Genomic DNA, 20,573 nt, shown 5'->3' on the forward strand with positions numbered 1-20,573 from the left:
TGGCTGGCATGGGGGCTTTGTGATGGGCTAAGGGGAAGTGAGTACATTGTGATTGGCATGGAGAACTTTGTGTCAGGCCAGTGAGAGCTTTTTGGTTGTCATAGGGGCATTGAATGTATGTGGTTGTCATTGAGTCAACGTGGTTGGCACGGGGAAGGAAGATCACTGGCTGGCATGGGTGACATTCTGTCTCGCAAAAGTGGTGTCATGAGGCATTGTAGTTGTCATAGGGGTATTGAGGCCATTGTGGTTGTCATGGTTGTATGCTGGTTGGCTTAGGGAATTGAGGGCATTGTGGCTGGCATAATAGATTTTGAGGGGACTGTGGGTGAGAATAGAGACACTGCGGACATTGTAGCTGTCATGGGGATATTTTGGCTTGGGTTATTTGCGATTTTTTGGTGGCATTATGATTTTCATGGGGTTTTTGTGTCTGTCATGGGGCTTTGTGGTTTGTTGGCAATGTGGCTGGCATGGAGAACACTGGCTAACAGGCGCATTTTGACTGGGATAAGTGACATAGCAGGTGTCATGAGGGCATTGTGGCTGGCAGGTGTCACTATGGCTAGCATGGAAATTTGTATCTATCATGTGGTTGTTGGCAAAGATGAAAGTGCTGGAATAAGAGGCATTGTGGATATCTTGGGGGTCTTTGTAGTTGTTATGCCAGCATTGTGGCTCACAAAGGAGGCATTCAGTACATTGTGACTGGTATAAAGTGCAATGTGGTTCTGATCGAGGAATTGAAATTGGCATTAAGGGCATTGTGTCTGGCATATAAGGCATTTGGGGATTGTGTTTGCAATGGGAACAATGTGGTTTTCATAGTGGCAATGATGCTGGGATAAAACAGAGTTTGGCTGACATGGGCGCATTGTAGTTTGTATATGAGCATTGAGAGCACTGTGGCTTGCATTATGGACGTTGTGGCGGTCATTGTGGCTGGGATAACGGTTGTAGGCAGCATTGCTGCTGGGATAAAGTACATTGTGGCTAACATGGGGATATTGTTAGCCGGCATAGTGGCCATTGACATCATTGTGGCTGTCATGGTGGCATTCTCGCTGGGATAATGGCCATAGCAGGAGTAATGGAAACATTGTGGCTGGCATTGGAACTTCGTGGCTGGCATGAAGCCATTGTGCTTGGCAATGGAAGAAGTGAGGGCATTGTGGCTGGCATGAAGGACTTTGCGGCCTGCAAATTCGTAATTCAGTTCTTTTTAGCCATCTTGGGGCATTTTGATTGCAATAGGGGAATTAAAGGTTTGCGATTGTCATTGGGGCATTGGGGCTGGCGTAAGAGGCATTGTAATTGACATGGAGCATTGTGGGGGCATAATGTATATATCGGATATCCTTAATTATTGAAGCATTGTGGGTGGCACATGGGATTTCTTTCTGGCATATGGGCATTGATGGCATTGTTTCTGGCAACAATTGTATTGTGGCTGTCATGGTTGCATTGTGGTTGGTTAAATTGGATTGCAGGGCATTGTACCTGACATTGGATGCATTGGGGTTGTCATGGCAGTATTGCTGTTCACGAAGGAAGCATTCAGGACATGGACAACATAAGATAAGACAGTTTGTCTGTCATTGTGACATTGGTGGGGTCATGGGGCATTGGGGCTGGGATTATGGATGTTGTGGGTGTCGTGAGGGCATTGTGGCTAGTAAAGGTCCCATTGTCGGCATTGTAGCTGTCATGGTGAAATTTTGGTGGAGATGATGGACGTTGTTTGTGTGTCATAGGATCATTGTGACTGTCGTGGGGGTATGGTAACTTAAAAGGAGGCAATGTGACTGGCATAAGGCATAGGGGCTTTTATAAGAACCTTGTGGTTGGCATGGGGGCATTGGAGATGGGATAAGGTACATGGAGGGTGTTATGTTGGCATTGTGCCTGACCTGAAGAGCATTGTGTCTTTTTGGGGTATTGTGGCTGGCATTTGAACCACTTAGATATTGTGGATGTCATGGAGACATAGTGGCTGTTATAAGGGGCAATGTAGCTGTCATAGGGGTATTTTGGCTGTCATTGGAGCATTGTCTGTCATAACTTGTTAATTTAGGAGAGCAAAGAAGAAAAATAGATTTTACTCAAAGAGTTTTTGCTCCAGGAGGCACAAGTTAAGTGAGAAACAGTTACTTAAACATTTGAGTAAAAGTAAGTTTTCAGTGTTTTGTTGGGCTGTTAAATGTTGATAAAATTCCTATAGAAAGTATTATCATTAAGTAAAGTAGGTGTGATAGAACTAATTCATGCAGTTTTGAGAATAAAATGATTTTGAGTTGGATTTCCCTGGTCAGATGTGGTTTGGTTGAGGTGTTCCTAAATTTAAAAATTCACATGTCTAATGACAATGTCATTGCCAAGCCCAGTATATATTGTTTGTCATTATGTTACACAATCTTTCTGGTTATTAGCTTTGTTCATGAAAGTCTATCCTGAAATATGGTTCATTTTTGTAGGGTTTGTGTGGGCAGGGTTCAATTTTTTTGCTATGAGTGGCGCAGTATAGTTTATGTGTCTCCTTTTCTTTGCCTCTCTAGTGATTTAGCCAGAAGTTACAAGTCATTGTCCAGCTATTTTCACTACTAGTGATATCACTGTGCGTCATAACATGGCGCATGTGAGGTCTTTATTGAATGTGTTATATTTTTCCTGATGGATGATATTAGCTTTACTGTGTACTCTCTAGGTCACATTTAGGCCCATGTTATAAATTACTTGTAAATGGTCCACTGAATAGATTGTAGAATGGTTTTCTGTTTTATACAGATGTGGAGGAGAGTGCTATTTCTTCTAGACATCTGATCTTTGATGTGATTGGTGACTAATTTTGGGCTTGTGATCTGTGTAAATTATATCCTACTTGTGGCTTCTAGTCAAGATGGGGCGATCTGTGGATTCTCATGGATAGAAAGACTTGAGGTGGGATCTCTAGCTTTGTTCCTCTAAATGTATCCCAGAAAGGTTTTAAATGCTCCTTAAATAATGTTTGAGGTTTATTAGAAACTAGGCACACTAACATATCTTTATTGATCCAATACATCAATAGCATATACCAGGAACGTATTATCACACCTCTTTTTCTTTTTTTTTTCTAGGTATCTATTTGAAAGTGATGAGGACTAAAATATGGTATCCTGCAGTCAGCGGCAATAGAGGAATCAGAGGACTGGTAATTAATATTATTATTAATTACTGATAATTGTCAGGCTAGTTTCTAGTTCTGGACTTTCAGAGGTGTGGTAATACCTTCCTGGTATATAAGGATATATGTCCAGTAGTACATATTTTGGCTATAGATCTTTAAGGGCATTGTGAATGCCTTTGTGTTCTACACATGGGTACACTGCATTTACATCCCAACATACACATTAATCACCATCTCCCCTTACCCATTAGGAAAGTTTTGCTGTCATGTGCACATTGTGGGTGGCATGGAGGGCATTGTGGCCGGCATAGTGAGAAATGAGGGCATTAGGGATATCCTCGAGAAATTTATAATTGGCATTGAGGGCATTTTGGCTGTCATGAGGCATTGTGACTGTCATGGAGTAATTGTGGGCAATGTGGCTATTACAGTGGTCAATGAGACATTGTAGTTGTCACGGGGGCAATTAGGCCATCAAGGGGAATAGTGGATGTCATGGTTATATTGAGGTTGACCTTCTGCTGCTGCCATGTGAGGGATTGTGGGTCTCATGTAGGCTTTGGGGTAGACATAGGAGGCATACAGGGTAATTTTACGGCTATGAAGGACATTGTGTCTTTCATGTGCACATTGTGACTATTATAGGGAGCATTAATGGTATTACCGTTGTCCTCGGGGAATTGTAATTGGCATTGAAGGCATTGTTCTTGGCATATGACATTTTCCGGGATTGTGGTTGTCAGGGGGCATTGTGGCTGGCATAGGAAGCATTGTGGTTATCCTTAGGAAATTGTAATTGGGATTGGTGTCATTGTTGCTGGTATATGATGCATTCCAGGATTGTGTTTGTCAGGGGACATTATGGCTTTTATGGGGACACTGTGACTGGGATTAGAGACAATGTGGCTGTCATGATGGCATTGTGACGTTTTTGGAGGCATTGTGTTTTTTATTTGTGCTTTGTGACTGGTAAAGTGGGCATTGTAGTTGTTATGAAGACATTTTGGTTGTCATGGGGCAGTGTGGTTGTCATGGTTGCATTGCTAATGGCTAGTGGGGCATTGAGGGCAATGTGGCTGGCATAAGGGGCATTGTGGGTGGGATGTACATTGTATCCTTCATGGAGGCTTTTTTGCTGAAATGTAGGATATTGTTGATTTCATGGGTACATGGTGACTCACAGGGCATTGTGACTATGAACGTGTTTTTGTGGTTGGTTGGCATTGTGGCTGGCATGGTGGATATTGTGGCTAATATGGGGGGGCATTTTGACTTAATTATGGTACATAGCAGGTGTTATTAGAGCATTTTGGCTGGCGGGTGTCATTATGGCTTGCATAGGTGACTAGTGTCTGTCATGTAGTGGTTAGCAAAACGGGAAATGACGGCATTGTGTCTGCCAAATTAGGACATTTTGGCTGTCATGGGAGCATTGGGGTTGGCGTAGGGGCACTGAATGTTTGTGGTTGTCATTGTGGCATTTGGCTGGCATAAGGGGCTTTGAGCGAAACATTGCTGGCATGGAGAATATTGTGGCTATAATGGAGCTTTTATGGCTAAGATAAGGCATATTGTGTGTGTCACTTGGGCATAGTGGCACTTATGGGAGCATTGTGGCTGGCACTTGGACATTGTTATTTGAGTTGGAGCCAATGTGGCTGGTATTGGGGCATTCCTATTGGTATAAGGCATATAGCGGTTGGCATTATGGCATTGTGGCTTGCATTAGTGGCATTCTGGTTAGTATAGTTATATTCTAAATTGCATTGGGCTATGATTGGCATTGTGACTTGCATGGAGTGAATTGTGGCTGTCATTTTTGCATTGTCGTTGGCAAAAGGGGAATTGAGGGCATTGTGGCTGGAGGGTTTTGTGTCTGGTATAAAGAACAATGTGGGGGTCAAGGGGCATAATGGCTTTAAAGAGATCATTGTGACTGGCACATGGGCATTGCTGCTGCTATGGAAGGCATTGTGGCTGGGATGTTGGACGTTGTGGGCATAGTGGTTATCATCGAGGAATTGGTATTGAGGGCATTTTGACTACCATATTAGGCATTTGGGGATTGTGATTGTCATGGTGACATTTTGGCTTTCATGTTGGCAATGTGGCTGAGATTAGAAACAGTTTTGCTGTCGTGGAGAGCATTGAGGTGTTTATTTTGGCATTGTAGCTGGTACAATTTACAGAGCATTGTAGTTGTCATGGTCGCATTGTGGCTGTTGTATGGGTATAGTGGCTGTCATGAGGGCAAAGTACCTAGCAAGGGACACAGTGGCTGCCATGTGGACTTTGGCAGCATTGTGAGTATCCTGGGGAATTGTGAATTGTTTGTATATGAGACATTGTGGTTTGCATGGAGGACATCGTTACTAGCATTGCAGTCACTGTGGTTATCATGTTTTTTTTTTGAGTGGCATAAAAGTCATTGTGGGCATTGTTGTCATCATGTGGCATTGTGTCTGGGGCAAGGGACATTGCGGACATTGTAGCTGTCATAGGTGCATTTTGGCTGTTGTTGAAAATGTTGTCTTTTTAACTTAGGGTTTGTGTGTACAATGTTTCTTTTTTTTGCTATGAGTGGCACAGTATAGTTGATGTGTTTTCGTTTCTTTGCCTCTCTAGTGATTTGGCCACAAGTTGCAAGTCCGTGTCCAGCTATTTTTATAATTAGTGATATCACTTTGTGTCTTTGCTTGCCACATGTGAGATCTTTATTGAATGTGTGATATTTTTCCTAATGATTGATATTAGCTATACTGTGTCCTCACTAGGCCACATTTAGGCCCATCCGTACATGAGTTGTAAATCGTCCACTGAATAGATTGTAAAATGGTTTTCTGTTTTATACAGATGCGGAGGAGAGTGCTAATTCTTCTAGGCATCTCATCTTTGGTGTGATTGGGGATTAATTTAGGAGTTGTGATAAGATACATTTATATCCTACTTATGACTTCTAGTCAGGATGGCATGATCGGTGCATAATCTTGGATAGGAAGACTTGAGGTTGGATTTCTGGTTTGGCTCCCCAGAATGTATCCCACAAATTGTTTAATTGCCCCTTAAATCATTTTGGGGTCTTATTAGAAACTAGGCAAGCCAACATCTCTTTACTGTTTCCAATACATCTATAGCATATACCAGGAACGTATTATCACACCTCTTTTTTTCTTTTTTTTTCTAGGTGTCCATTTGAAAGTGATGAGAACTAAGATATGGAATCCTCCAATCAGCGGCAATAGAGGAATCTGTGGACTGGTAATTAATATTATTATTAATTACTGATAATTATCAGGCTAGTTTCTAGCTCTGGACTTTCAGAGGTGTGGTAATACCTTCCTGGTATATAAGGATATATGTCCAGTAGTACATATATTGACTATAGATATTTAAGGGCATTTACATTCCAGCATACACATTCATCACCATCTGCCCTTTCCCATGAAGGGCATAGTGGACGGCATAGAGGGAAATGAGGGCATTGGGGTTATTCTCGAGGAATTTATAATTGGCATTGAGGGCATTTTGGCTGGCATATGAGGCATTCAGGAATTGTGATTTTCATGGGGACCTTGTTGCTTTCATGGGGACATTGCAGCTGGGATTAGATACTGTAGCTGTCAATGGGGGCATTATAAATGTCATGGAGGAATTGTGGAATTAGTGGGCATTGTGGCAGCTACAGTGGGCAATGAGGCATTGTAATTGTCAAGGGGGCAATTAGGCCATCAAGGGGAATTGTGGTTGTCATGGTTGTATTGCGGTTGGCCTTGTGCTGCTGCCATGTGAGGGATTGTAGTTCTCATGAATGCTATGGTGTAGACATAGGAGGCATTCGGGGGAATTTTACGGCTATGAAGGACATTGTGTCTATCATGTGGGCATTGTGGCTATTATAGGGAGCATTAGGGGCATTATGGTTGTCCTCGGGGAATTGTAATTGGCATTGAAGGCATTGTTCTTGTCATTCCTGGATGGTGGTTGTCATGGGACATTGTGGCTTTCATTGGAAAATCGTGACTTGGTTTAGAGACAGCGTGGCTGTCTTGAGGGCATTGTGACATTTTTTGAGGCATTGTGGTTTTTTGCTGGCATTGTGACTGGTAAAGTGGTCAATGAAGGCATTGTAGTTGTCATGAGGGCATTTTAGCTGTCATGGGGCATTATGGTTTTTATGGTTGTATAGCTAATGGCTAAGGGGGCAATGTGGCTGGCATTAGGTGCATTGAGAGAAGTATGACTGGCATGGAGGACTTTGTGGCTGTCATAGGGAGTTATGACTGGCAAAATCAGAATAGATTTTATCGTTGCAGTCATGAAGGTATCTGTGGTTGTAATGGAGATATTGTGGGTGGCACATGGGCATTGCAGCTGCCATGGGAGGCATTCCGTCTGGGATGGTGGACATTGTGGTTAACATTGAGGAAGTGTAATTTGTTTTCAAAGGCATTGTGACGAGCATATTAGATATTTATTGATTATGGTTTGTCATGGGGACATTTTGGCTTTCATGGTGGCAATGTGGCTGAGATTAGAAACAGTGGGGTTGTTATGAGGGCAGTGTGACTATATTTCAGACATTAAAATAAATATAAATAGATAGGGAGTGATGAGTATGATCAATTTATTGTTCTTGTTTTTATCATTTGATAATAATATAAAAATTCTTTTCATTTCACTTTATCTGATCAGACATGGTGCAAAACAAAAACAAAAATCTACCATTTCAAAGATTCACATATGTATAAGCAACGTATTAATTAAAACAAATATAAGAAACTATAAGTAATACCTAATATAAATATAAAACTCTTCTAGGAATTGATTTTTCTGTAAATAAATAATATTGAGCCTTTTGACAGATCTTTGGAAATTAATCCACCTGTCATCCACACACTGTTATACTTGAAACAACCTTATTGGCCCCCTTAGCTGTCAATCAGCACTTACCATATATAAGGGTGTCAGAACCGGCGGGTTACACCCCAAGAGGAAGCCGGCGAAACGCGCGTCGGGTGTTTAGTCCTAATTTAGCAACCAACGTATAAGGTCCTAACTCTACCTAATGCTACCTCTAACATCAATCAATAGTCGGCAACGACTTGTATGTATAAACGCTACTCCCTGGAAGAGAGCGGTGCCTACAATTTGAAATACGCTGCTGAGTTGATTCCCTGACAGCGTTCCCTGAATTAGCAAATCGATGTATACAGGCTGTTCAGCCACTTTATTACACCACGCTGCTGGGCTGAATCCCTGACAGCGTTCACTGAATCAGAAAATTGATATACACAGGCTGCTCAGCCACTTTATTACATCGTGCTGCTATTCACTGTTTCTCCCGTGATGACGGTGAGAACAGACAGCAAGCACCTAATCAATAGGGCACCTTACAAAGTGCACTGCCATCTTCAAATAGACTAGCTGCATCGCTGCTGATCCTATTTGTGAGGATCAGCGTTGTATGCCATTTACACTGCTGCTGCTGACGGTCTTCCACGTATTACGGTGGTAACTGACAGCAAGCACATAAGAATCAGGGCTTTCAGTAGTGCTCATTTACATAAGTCACTACATCGCTGTTTAAATAACTAAAAATTTCAGCACTACAATTACAACGCTGCTGACCCCAATAGTGAGGATTATAAGTGTGCTCCATCCACAAAGGTGGAACACACAGGCTATCTAGCCAAAATACCTTAATGTGCTGCTGCCTACGATTTCCCACGAACACAAGGTGAAGACAGCAAGCACTTAAGAACTGGGGCATTTTCGCTGTTTAAACAACTAAAAATTTCAGCACGACAATTAGAACGCTGCTGACCCCAATAGTGAGGATTATAAGTGTGCACCATCTACAAAGGTGGAACACACAGGCTATTTAGCTAAAATACCTTAATGTGCTGCTGCCTATGAGTTCCCACGAACACAAGGTGAAAACTGACAGCAAGCACTTAAGAATTGGGGCATTTTTGTGGCGCTTATTCATACAGGCTACCGCATCACTGTTCAGCAACTACAATTTAAATGCTCAAACTCTAGCACAATATTCTATCGTGCTTCTGCCTATTATATTTGGTATTTATACCAAAGAAGAGACGCTGTAATAGTGATTATTGAATAACAATTAATGCTGAGATATTCAATATATACAAGAGAACCTCAACAAATGGATACAATGCCTATTAACTAACATTGAATGCTGATCACTCAGTGCATTCATGAGAATCTCAAGAAATTGATAGAATGTTTACTAACCAACAACATTTATGATACACTCGGTGCACATAAGAGAACTCTAGGAAATTGATACAGTGTCCACTGACTAGCAGAAAAGCTGATTTATTCAGTGCACACAATATAAGCACACTTGGAATAATAATCATTATACCACTGTTATCAGATCTCTACTCAGTCCACCATAGAGTAGAGAATAAAGCACAATTTAAAATAATTTATTTATCAATTTCAGCCTAAGATCTGAATATGGTTTTTGTATGATAATAGCATTGGACGGTTAACTATTAATAGGCAAATTTTGCTCTTATAGTGCAGGATAAGGGGTCACCTGCACTGCAATTTATTCTGACCTACATTGGACATTTGTAAAAAAAAATATTTTATAATGTTAAAATTAATTAGTCAATAAAGTTTATTATTTTTATTACTCTCAATTTTACAAAAGAACCACAACTCTTTCCCTTTCTCCCTATTTCCTAAATAAAATGACTGTCATGGATGCATTGTGGCTGCCTGGAAAGCATTGAGGTGTATACTTGGCCATTGTTGCTGGTAAAATTGACAGTGAGGGAATTGTAATTTTTATAGCCGAATATTAGCTGTTGTAGGGAAATAGTGACTGTCATGTGGCCTTTATCTCTCATGTGGCACTGTGGCTGCCTTGATGGCATTGTATCATGAGACATTAAGGGCATTGTGGCTGGCATGGAGGGTATTGTTGCTGCCATAAGAGTCATAGAGGGCATTGCGGTTGTCATAGGCCATATTTGCTGGGTTGAGGGACATTATTGTTGTCATGGTGGCATTTTGCCTGGATTAAGGGGCATTGTGGACATTGTAGCTGTCCAGGGGGCATTTTGACCGGGAAAAGGAGCATTGTTGATTTCATAGTGGCATTGCGGCTAACGTGCCATCATGCTGGCATTGGGGCTTTGTAATTAGCAATGGGGAAGTGAGTACATTGTGACTGGCAAGTGAGAGCATTTTGGCTGTCATAGGGGCATTGAAAGTATGTGGTTGTCATTTAGTCATCGTGGTTTGCAAAGGGGGACAAGAGGGCATTGTGGCTGGTATGGAGCTAATATGATTGGCATATGGGCATTAAAGGTTCGTGGTCGTCATTGGGGCATAAGTGCCATTTATGGTATTGCTGCATGGATAAAGTACATATTTGACATTCTGGGTTACAGAATGCTTTGCGATTGTCATAGGGACATTTTAGTAGGCATATGGGTTATTCAGGGCATTGTGGCTGGCATGGAGGAGATTTTTGTTGTCACAGGGCATTGTGACTGTCATAATAGACATTAAGCAAATTGTGTTGTTCATTGGGGCATTTTGGTTGGCATAAGGAGCATTGGCGGCATTATTTTGGGGATAATGTACATTGTGGCTGGCATGGGGGAATTGTGAAAAGGGATATAGCTGTTGTCATGACAGCATTGTGCCTGGTATGGGGGCATTTGTTGGTGGTATGGAGGCTTTCTTTTTGAAAAGGGGGCATTGAGTGCATTGTGGTTGACATGAAGGGCATTGTAACTGACATAATCCCATTGTGGTTGGCATTGAGCTCATTGTGGCTGTAATAAAGACATAGTGGGTGAGATAAGAGACATTGTAGGTGTCATCAGGGCATTTTGGCGGAGATAAGGGATTTTGCGAATGTTATGGGAACATTGTCATGGGGCATTGTAGTTGTCACATGGGCATTGAGGCCGTTGTGGTTGCCATGGTTGTATTGTGGTCGGTTTAGGGCATTGAGGGCAATGTGGCTGGCATAATGGGTTTTAAGGGCATTGTGAGTGGAAATAGAGATACTGTAGACATTGTAGCTGTCAAAAGGATATTTTGGCCTGGATATGGGTTTTTGTTGATTTATTGGTGCCATTGTGACTTTCATGGGGTTTTAGTGGCTGTCATGGGGCTTTGTGGTTGGTTGGCAATGTGGCTGGCATGGTGAACACTGTGGTTAACGTTGGGGCATTAAGGCTGGGATAAGGGATATAGCAGGTATTCTAAGGCCAAAAGGGATGTGAGGACATTTTGCCAGTTAGGGAGGCAGTATGTTTGGCATACGGTTATTAAAGGTTTGTAGTTGTCATTGGGGCATTGTGTCTGGCATGGGGGCATTGTGGCTGGAATGTGGCATTATGGCTGACATGAGGGCTTTGTGGCTGTCTTGGAGATATTGTGTTTGGCAAATAGAAAATTAAGGGCATTCTGGCTGGCATGGAGGTCATTGTAACTGGCAAAGGAGGAAGGGAGGGCACTTTAGTTATAATGGGGATTTGTTGCCGGCGTAGGGGCATTAAAGGCTTGTGGTGGGCATAGAGGCTTTGTAGCGAGCATAAGGTCCATTGACCACGTTGTTGCAGGGATAACGTATATTGTGGCTGGCATGAGGGAATTCTGACTGGAAAAAGGGATATAGCGGTTGTCATATCAGCATTGTAGCTATTATGGGGGCATTGTGGGTGGTATGCAGGCTATTTTTTTGGGAAAGGGGCCATTGGGGGCGTTCTGGGTGATACGAAGGGCATTGTAACTGGCATAATCCCATTGTGGTTGGCAAAAAAGGAATTGAATGCACTGCGGCTGGCTTGAAGCTCGTTGTGGCTGTAATAAAGAAGTAGTGGCTGAGATAAGCAACATTGTGGGCATTAGGGCTGGCATGGAGAGCATTGAGGTATTTTTATCGGCATTGTGGTTGATAAAATGGCTCTTGAGGCATTATAGCTATCAAGGGTCAATTAGCCGTCGAGGAGAATTGTGGCTGTCATAGTTGTTTTGCCGTTGGCCTATTGATGTTGCCATGTAAAGCTTTATAGTTGTTATAGGGCATTGGGGAAGATATAGGAGGCATTCAGAGTAATTTTACTGCTACAGTGAATATTGTGGCCTTCATAGGAGCATTGTGGCTGGCATAGGGAGCATTGTGTTTTTCCTCAGGAAATTCAAATCAACATTGGTGTCTTTGTTGCTGGTATATGGTGCATTCCAGAATTATGGTTGTCAGCGGACATTGTGGCTTTCATGGGGGCACCATGATTGGGATTAGAGACAGGGTGGCTGTCATGATGGCAATGTGAGTTTTTTTGGAGGCATTGGGGTTTTTATTTGGGCTTTGTGACTGGTAAATTGGTCATTGTAGTTGTCATAAGGGCATTTTGGTTGTCATGGGGGCTGTGTGGTTGTCATAAGATGCATTGAGGGCATTGTGGTTGTCATGGTTCTTTTCTTAATGGGGCATTGGGGGCAATGTGACTGGCATAAGGTGCATTGTGGGTGGGATGAGGAACACCGTACACTGCATCTTTTATGGAGGCTTTTTGGCTGTGATGTGAAATATTGGTTATTTCATGGGTACATTGTGACTGTCAGGGGCATTGTGACTATGATGGGGTTTTTGCAGTTCGTTGGCAAATATTGAGGGCATTTTGGCTTTTTGGACATAGCAGCTGTCATGAGGGAATTTCGGCTGCCAGGTGTCATTATTGCTAGCATAGGGGACGTGTCTGTCATGTGGTGGTTGGCAAAAGGGAAAGTGAGGGCCTTGTGTCTGGCATGGAGGGCATTGTGTCTGTCAAAGGGATAATTTAGGAAGTTTTGGCTGTCATGGGGACATTGTGGCTGGAGTAGGGGCATTGAAGGTTTGTGGATGTCATTGTGGCATTCGGCTGGCATAAGGGGCTTTGAGAGAAATATAACTGGCATGGAGGTCATTGTGGCTGTCATGCGGCAGTATTATTGGCAAAAACAGAATTGAGGGCATAGTGGCTGGTATGGAGGGCATTGCACCTATAATGAAGCTATTATGGTTAGGATAAGGCACATTTTGTGTATCACTATGTCATAGTGGCTCTTATGGGAGCGTTGTTGCTGGCATTTGGACATTGTTGTTTGAATGGGAGCCATTGTGGCTGGTATTGGAGCATTCCGACTTGAATAAGGCATATAGTGAGTGTCATTATGGCATTGAGATTTGCATTATCATAGTTGTCATGAGAGAATTTTGGTTGTCATGGGGCATTGTGGTTGTCAGAAGAGGCATTAAGGGCATTGTGGTTAATTGGCTGTATTTCGAATGGCTAAGGAGGCATTAAGGGCAATGTGGCTGGCATGGAGGGGCTTGTGACTGTAATGGAGATATTGTGGCTGGAATAAGGGACATTGTGAATGTCATGCGGGCACAGTGGCACTTATGAGGGCATTGTTGCTTAAATGGGAGCCATTGTAGCTGGGATTGGTGCATTTGGATAAGACATATAGCGGGTGTTATGTGGCCATTGTGGCTTGCATTAGGGACATTGTGGGTAGAATAGGGGCAATCTAGTTGGCATAGGGCCATTAATGGCATTGTGACTGGCATGGAGGGCATTGTGTCTGTCATTCCCGCATTGTCATTGGCAAAAGGGGAATTGAGAGCATTGTGTCTGTAATGGACATATTGTGACTGGGCTATGGGACAATGTGACAATTTGTGGCTAACATTGGGGATATTTTGATTGGGATAAGGGACCTAGCGGGTTTCATGTGTCTGTCATGTGCTTATTAGCAAAGGGGGAAGTATGGGCATTGTGGCTTTCATAGGGGCATAGTGGCTTTCAAAGGAGCATAGACGGTCTGTGGTTTACATTTTGGCATTGGGGCTTGCATAAGGGGCATTGACACCATTGTTGCATGGATAAAAAACATTGTGGTTGCATGAGAGAGAGTGTTGATTTTATGAAGGCTTTGTGGCTGTAATGGAGGCATTGTGATTAAGAAATGTGGAATTGAGGGCATTGCGACTTGCATGGAGGGCATTTTGGCTGTCATAGTGGCATTGTGCCTGTTATAAAAGACATTGTGGGTTTCATGAGGACAATAGTAACTTTTACAGGAAGTTTGTTGCTAACATTTGGCATTGTGGCTGCCTTGGGGGCATTGAGGGCATTGTCTTCATTGGCGCATTGTATCTTACATGGGAGCTTTGTGGCTGTCATGGGGGGTATTTTAGTTTGCATGGAGTTGCATGTTCATGGAGTTTGTGTGTTGCATGGGGTACATTTTGGCGGTCATTGTAGCAGGGATAAGGGGTATCGCCGGCATTGCTGCTGGGATAAAGTGCACTGTGGCTGGCATGGGGGCTTTGTGGCCGGCATAGTGGCAATTGACAGCATAGTGGCTCTCATTGAGGCATTATGGCGGAGATAACAGAGATTGCGTGTGTCATGGGATCAATTCGCGAACATCTTCCATAGACTGAACTATATTACATAGCTTGGTGTCATCTGCAAAAATAGAAATAGTGCTATTAATCCCATCCTCTATATCATTAATAAGTAAGTTGAATAATAGTGGTCACAGCACAGAACCCTGGTGTACACCACTTATTTTTTTTCTTTATCAAAGATTTTTATTTTGAAAATATAACAATACAGAAACATTTCACAAAAAAAAAAGAAATTTGCACGCAGTGCAATACATTTAAATGAAGTATCATAGTGTAACAACAGTATGCATATATATACATGTATAAGAACAACAGTAAAAGGTAGCCTCCCACCTATCAGAATTGAGTGATAAGAGAGATATAACGGCAATAACTGTACCATGTTCGCGTCAAATCAGTGCAATAGTCAGGGAGACCGCCCCCCCCCCCCCAGTAAAGTGAAAAGTGACAGATATAAGAGCACTTTTGAATATATGGACACACAACACATAACACCAGACAACAAAAGGAAACACATACAGACAAAGCGCCTCCGGTAGGTAACCCTGGTGTACACCACTTATAACCAGGGACCATTCAGAGTAGGAATCATTGACCACATTGAGCCAATTCTCAATCCAATTACAAACGATACTATCTAAACCTATAGTTCTTAATTTACCCATTAGACATCTATGAGGGACACTGTCAAATACCTTTGAAAAGTTAAAAAAAACACTATATCCACAGCTGCCCCTCTGTCTAGGCTTCTTCTCACCTCTTCATAAAAACAAATCAGGTTAGTTTGACAACTTCTGTCCTTAGTAAAGCTGTGCTGGCTGTCGCTTATAATACAATTTTTTGTCACATAATCCTGTATATAGTCCCTCAATACCCCCTCAAACATTTTCCCCACGATGTATGTTAAGCTTACTGGTCTATAATTACCCGGGGAAGACCTCGAGCCTTTTTTGAAAATAGGCACCACATTTGCCCTACCTCTCTGAATATTTGTCTCTCTAGGGATTTAGTCAGAAGTTGCTGCCCCATATCCAGCTATTTTAGCTACTAGTGATATCACTGTGTGTCCTAACTTGGCGCATGTGAGGTCTTTATTGAATATGTGATATTTTTCCTGATGGATGATATTAGCTGTACTGTGTCCTCTCTAGGCCACATTTAGGTCCATGTCATACAGGAGTTGTAAATGGTCCACTGAATTGATTGTAGAATGGTTTTCTGTTTTATACAGGTGTGAAGGAGAGTGCTATTTCTTCTTGGCATCTGATCTTTGGTGTGATTGGTAACTAATTTAGGAGTTGTGATTAGAGACAATTATATTCTACTTGTGACTTCTAGTCGGGATGGGGTGATCGGTGCATAGTCTTGGATAGGAAGACTTGAGGTGGGATCTCTAGTTTGGCCCCTCAGAATGTATCACAGAAAGGGTTTAATTGGCCCTTAAAATATTTGGAGGTTTCATTAGAAACTAGTCACACTAAAATCTCTTTACTGTTTCCAATACATCTATAGCATATACCAGGAACGTATTATCACACCTCTTTCTTGATTTTTTTTCTCCTAGGTGTCTATTTGAAAGGAAAGAAAAGCAAGATATGGAATCCTCCAGACAGCGGCAATAGAGGAATCAAATGACTGGTAATTAATATTATTATTAATTACTGATAATTATCAGGCAAGTTTCTAGCTCTGGACTTTCAGTGGTGTGGTAATACATTCCTGGTATATAAGGATATATGTCTCGTAGTACATATATTGGCTATAGATATTTAAGGGCATTGTAAATGCCTATGTGCTCTACACATGGGTACATTGCATTTACATTCCAGCATACACATTTATCACCATCTCCCCTTTCCCATTAGGAAAGTTTTGTTGTCATGTGGGAATTGTCGCTGGCATGGAAGTCATTGTGTTCGTCATAGGGAGAAATGAGCGCAATGTGGTTGTCCTCGAGGAATTTATAATTGTCATTGTGTGCTGACATATAAGGAATTCAGGGATTGCGGCTTTCATGGGCATATTGTGGCTGGGATTAGACACAGTGTGACTGTCATGGAGGAATTGTGTATTTTGTGGGCATTGTGGCTGCTATGGTGGGCAATGAGGCATTGTATTTGTCAAGGGGGCAATTAAACCATCAAGGGCCATTCTGGTTGTCATGGTTGTTTTGTGGTTTGCCTATTACTGTTGCCATGTAAGGCTTTGTAGTTGTCACTGGGGCATTGGAGTACACATAGGAGGCATGCAGGGTAATTTTAATGCTATGAAGGACATAGTGGCATTCATGGGGGCTTTGTGGCTGGTATTGGGAGCATTGTGGTTGTCCTCAGGAAATTCTAATTGATATTGGTGTCTTTGTTTCTGGTATATGATGCATTCCAGGATTGTGGTTGTCAGGGGACAATGTGGCTTTCATGGGGACACACCGTGACTGGGATTAGAGACAATGTGGCTGTCATGATGGCATTGTGACTTTTTTGGAGGCATTGTGGTTTTTATTTGTGCTTTGTGACTGGTAAAGTGGGTATTGTAGTTGTCATGAGGGCATTTTGGTTGTCATGTGGCAGTGTGGTTGTCATAGTTGTTTTGCAAATGGCTAATGGATCATTAAGGTCAATGTGGCTGGCATAAGGGAATTGTGGGAGGGATGATGGACACTGTACATTGTATCTTTCATGAAGGCTTTTGTGGTTGGTTGGCATTGTGGCTGGCTGGGTGGACATTGTGACTAATATTGGGGTCATTTTGGCTTGGATGAGGTACATAGCAGATGCTATGACAGCATTTTGGCTGTCAGGTGTCATTATGGCTTGCATAGGGGATTAGTGTCTGTCATGTGGTGGTTGGCAAAAGGGGAAGTGAGGGCATTGTGGCTGGCATATGGGGCATTGTAGCTGTCAAAGGGGAAAATTAGGAAATTGTGGCTGGCGTAGGAGCATTAAAGGTTTGTGGATGTCATTGTGGCATTTCGCTGGTATAAGGGGCTTTGAGAGAAAAAATGGCTGGCATGGAGGACATTGTGGCTGTCATGGGGAATTTGTATTGGCAAAAGTAGATTTGAGAGCATATTGGCTGGCATGGAGGAAATTGTAACTGTAATAGAGCTACTGTGGCTGGGATAAGGCACATTGTGTCTGTCACTGGGGCATAGTTGCTCTTATGGGGGCATTGTGGCTGGCATTTGGACATTGTTATTTGAATTGGTACCAGTGTGGCTAGCATTGGGGAATTCCAATTTGGGTAAGGCATATAGTGGTTGTCATTATGAAATTGTGGCTTGTATTAGGGCCATTCTGGTTAGTATAGTTCTATTCTAAATTGCATAGGGCCATGATAGGCATTGTGACTTGCATGGAGGGCATTGTGGCTGTCATTTTTGCATTGTCGTTGGCAAAGGGAGAATTGAGGGCATTGTGGCTGGAGGGTTTTGTGGCTGGTATAAGGGACAATGTGGGAGTCATGGGGAATAGTGGCTCTAAAGGGAGCATTGTGACTGTCACTTGGGCTTTGCTGCTGCCATGGGAGGTATTGTGGCTGGGATGGTGGACATTGTGGGCATCGTGGTTATCATCGAGCATATTAGGCATTTGGGGATTGTGATTAACATGGTGACATTTTGACTTTTATGGTGGCAAGGTGGCTGAGATTGGAATCCGTATGGCTGGCATGGAGAGCATTGAGGTGTTTATTTTGGCATTGTGGCTGGTAAAATTGACAGTGAGGGCATTGTAGTTGTCATAGTCGCATTGTGGCATTGTGTTGCAGGGGAATAGTGGCTGTCATGAGGTCAAAGTAACTAGCATGGGGCACTATAGCTCCCATTGTGGCATTGTGGCTGGCATGGAGGGTATTGTTGCTATCATTGGGGTCACTGTGGTTGTCATGGGGATATTTTGACTGGCATAAGAGTCATTGAGGGCATTATTGTCAGCAGGGCCGTCCTCCGGATAGATGGCACCCTGTGTGAAATTATTTTTGGGTGCCCCATCCCATAATAAAAAAATGCCCCATAAAAAATTATAATACCCCCCGCAGTATAATGACCTATATAGTGCCCGACACAGTATAATGACCCTTTAGTGCCATCATTCAGTATAATAATAATATTTAATAATATATTATAACCTCTTCAAGGATAGTAATTTGCCCTCTAATTGTGTCCACAAAGTATTATGCCCCCTAAGTGCCATACATAGTTTATTGCCTCCTGTAGTGCCCCTACACAGTATAATGTCTGCATAGTTGCCTCCACACAGTATAGTGCCCCCCTCCCCTGGCTACACACACAGTCCCTCCTTGTAGATAGTGCCCCCTGGAGATTGTGCCATACAGCCTTCCTGTAGACAGTGCCCACAAAAAAAATTGTACTCACCTAGACCCAGTTCCCACGACGGGATCCTTGCATAGGCCGGTGTGATAGTGTAGCCTAGTAAAGAGGTTTCCAACCTTTTTAGACTTGAGGCATCCCTGGAAAAAAAATCAGCCCCCCACTCACAGTAAAATGACCATCAGCCCCCACTCACAGTAAAATGACCATCAGCCCGCCACTCTCACTAAGAACTAAAATTCGATTCATTTTGGAAGTTCTGCCTTACTGTCTCTTCTTCTCACCCTTGTAGGTAGTGCCACACAGCCTCCTTGTAGATAGTGCCACACAGCCCCCTGTAGATAGTGCCACACAGCCCCCTGTAGATAGTGCCACACAGCACCCTGTAGATAGTGCCACACAGCCCCCTGTAGATAGTGCCACACAGCCCCCTGTAGATAGTGCCACACAGCCCCCTGTAGATAGTGCCACACAGCCCCCTGTAGATAGTGCCACAAAGCCCCCTGTAGATGGTGCCACACAGCCCCCTGTAGATGGTGCCACACAGCCCCCTGTAGATGGTGCCACACAGCCCCCTGTAGATGGTGCCACACAGCCCCCTGTAGATGGTGCCACACAGCCCCCTGTAGATGGTGCCACACAGCCCCCTGTAGATGGTGCCACACAGCCCCCTGTAGATAGTGCCACACAGCCCCCTGTAGATAGTGCCACACAGCCCCCTGTAGATAGTGCCACACAGCCCCCTGTAGATAGTGCCACACAGCCCCTTGTAGATAGTGCCACACAGCCCCCTGTAGATAGTGCCACACAGCCCCCTGTAGATAGTGCCACACAGCCCCCTGTAGATAGTGCCACACAGCCCCCTTGTAGATAGTGCCACACAGAGCCCCCTTGTAGGTAGTGCAAAGACAAAAAAGTTCCACAGCATTCGACCAGTTGTGGGTGCATGCCTCTCCGGGTCCTGATCCATGGTCCCCTGGAGTAGACAAGAAGAAAAGACAGCGAGACAGCACTTCCAAAATTAATAGCAGCTTTATTCACCCATGCAACGTTTCAGTCCAGCAGGACCTTTCTCAAGCTTGAGAAAGGTCCTGCTGGACTGAAACGTTGCATGGGAGAATAAAGCTGCCATTCATTTTGGAAGTGCTGCCTTACTGTCTTTCCTTCTTGCCTTTGTAGGAAGTGCCACACAGCCCCCTTGTAGGTAGTGCCACACAGCCCCCTTGTAGGTAGTGCCACACAGCCCCCTTGTAGGTAGTGCCACACAGCCCCCTTGTAGGTAGTGCCACACAGCCCCTATGTAGATAGTGCCACACAGCCCCTATGTAGATAGTGCCACACAGCCCCTATATAGATAGCACTCCTGTAGAACACACCACTGTAGCTCCCTGAAGGTTCGTAATCCCCCTGTGGCCTGGGATTCCACTACTGGACAGAGCACTTTATGTGTCTGTCCATATATGGACAGTAATGTCAGGGGCTTCTCCTAGAGTGGAATTCCTGGTCTTGGTGTTGAATTTACACTCCAGGAGAAGCCCCTGACGTCTCTGTCCATTTATGGACCGTGACGTCAGGCTTCTCCTGGAGTGGACTCCCCGGTCACAGCATCAGCAACACTGTGGATG

General features: G+C 43.4%; 1 long non-coding RNA gene across 8 annotated transcripts in view; it reads left to right on the forward strand.

Moving 5' to 3' along the window:
* Positions 1-20,573, forward strand: part of LOC142749471 (uncharacterized) — a 166,114-nt gene that overhangs the window by 129,847 nt on the left and 15,694 nt on the right. For 6 of the 8 annotated variants that reach the window (XR_012882415.1, XR_012882416.1, XR_012882419.1 and 3 more), the window contains 3 exons: positions 3,114-3,187; positions 6,348-6,421; positions 16,183-16,256. This is a non-coding gene — a long non-coding RNA (uncharacterized LOC142749471). The remainder of the gene's footprint in view (positions 1-3,113; positions 3,188-6,347; positions 6,422-16,182; positions 16,257-20,573) is intronic. The other 2 variants (XR_012882417.1, XR_012882418.1) reach the window with 2 other exon arrangements.

Source organism: Rhinoderma darwinii, chromosome 3 (assembly GCF_050947455.1).
Source record: "Rhinoderma darwinii isolate aRhiDar2 chromosome 3, aRhiDar2.hap1, whole genome shotgun sequence".
NCBI lineage: Eukaryota > Metazoa > Chordata > Amphibia > Anura > Rhinodermatidae > Rhinoderma > Rhinoderma darwinii.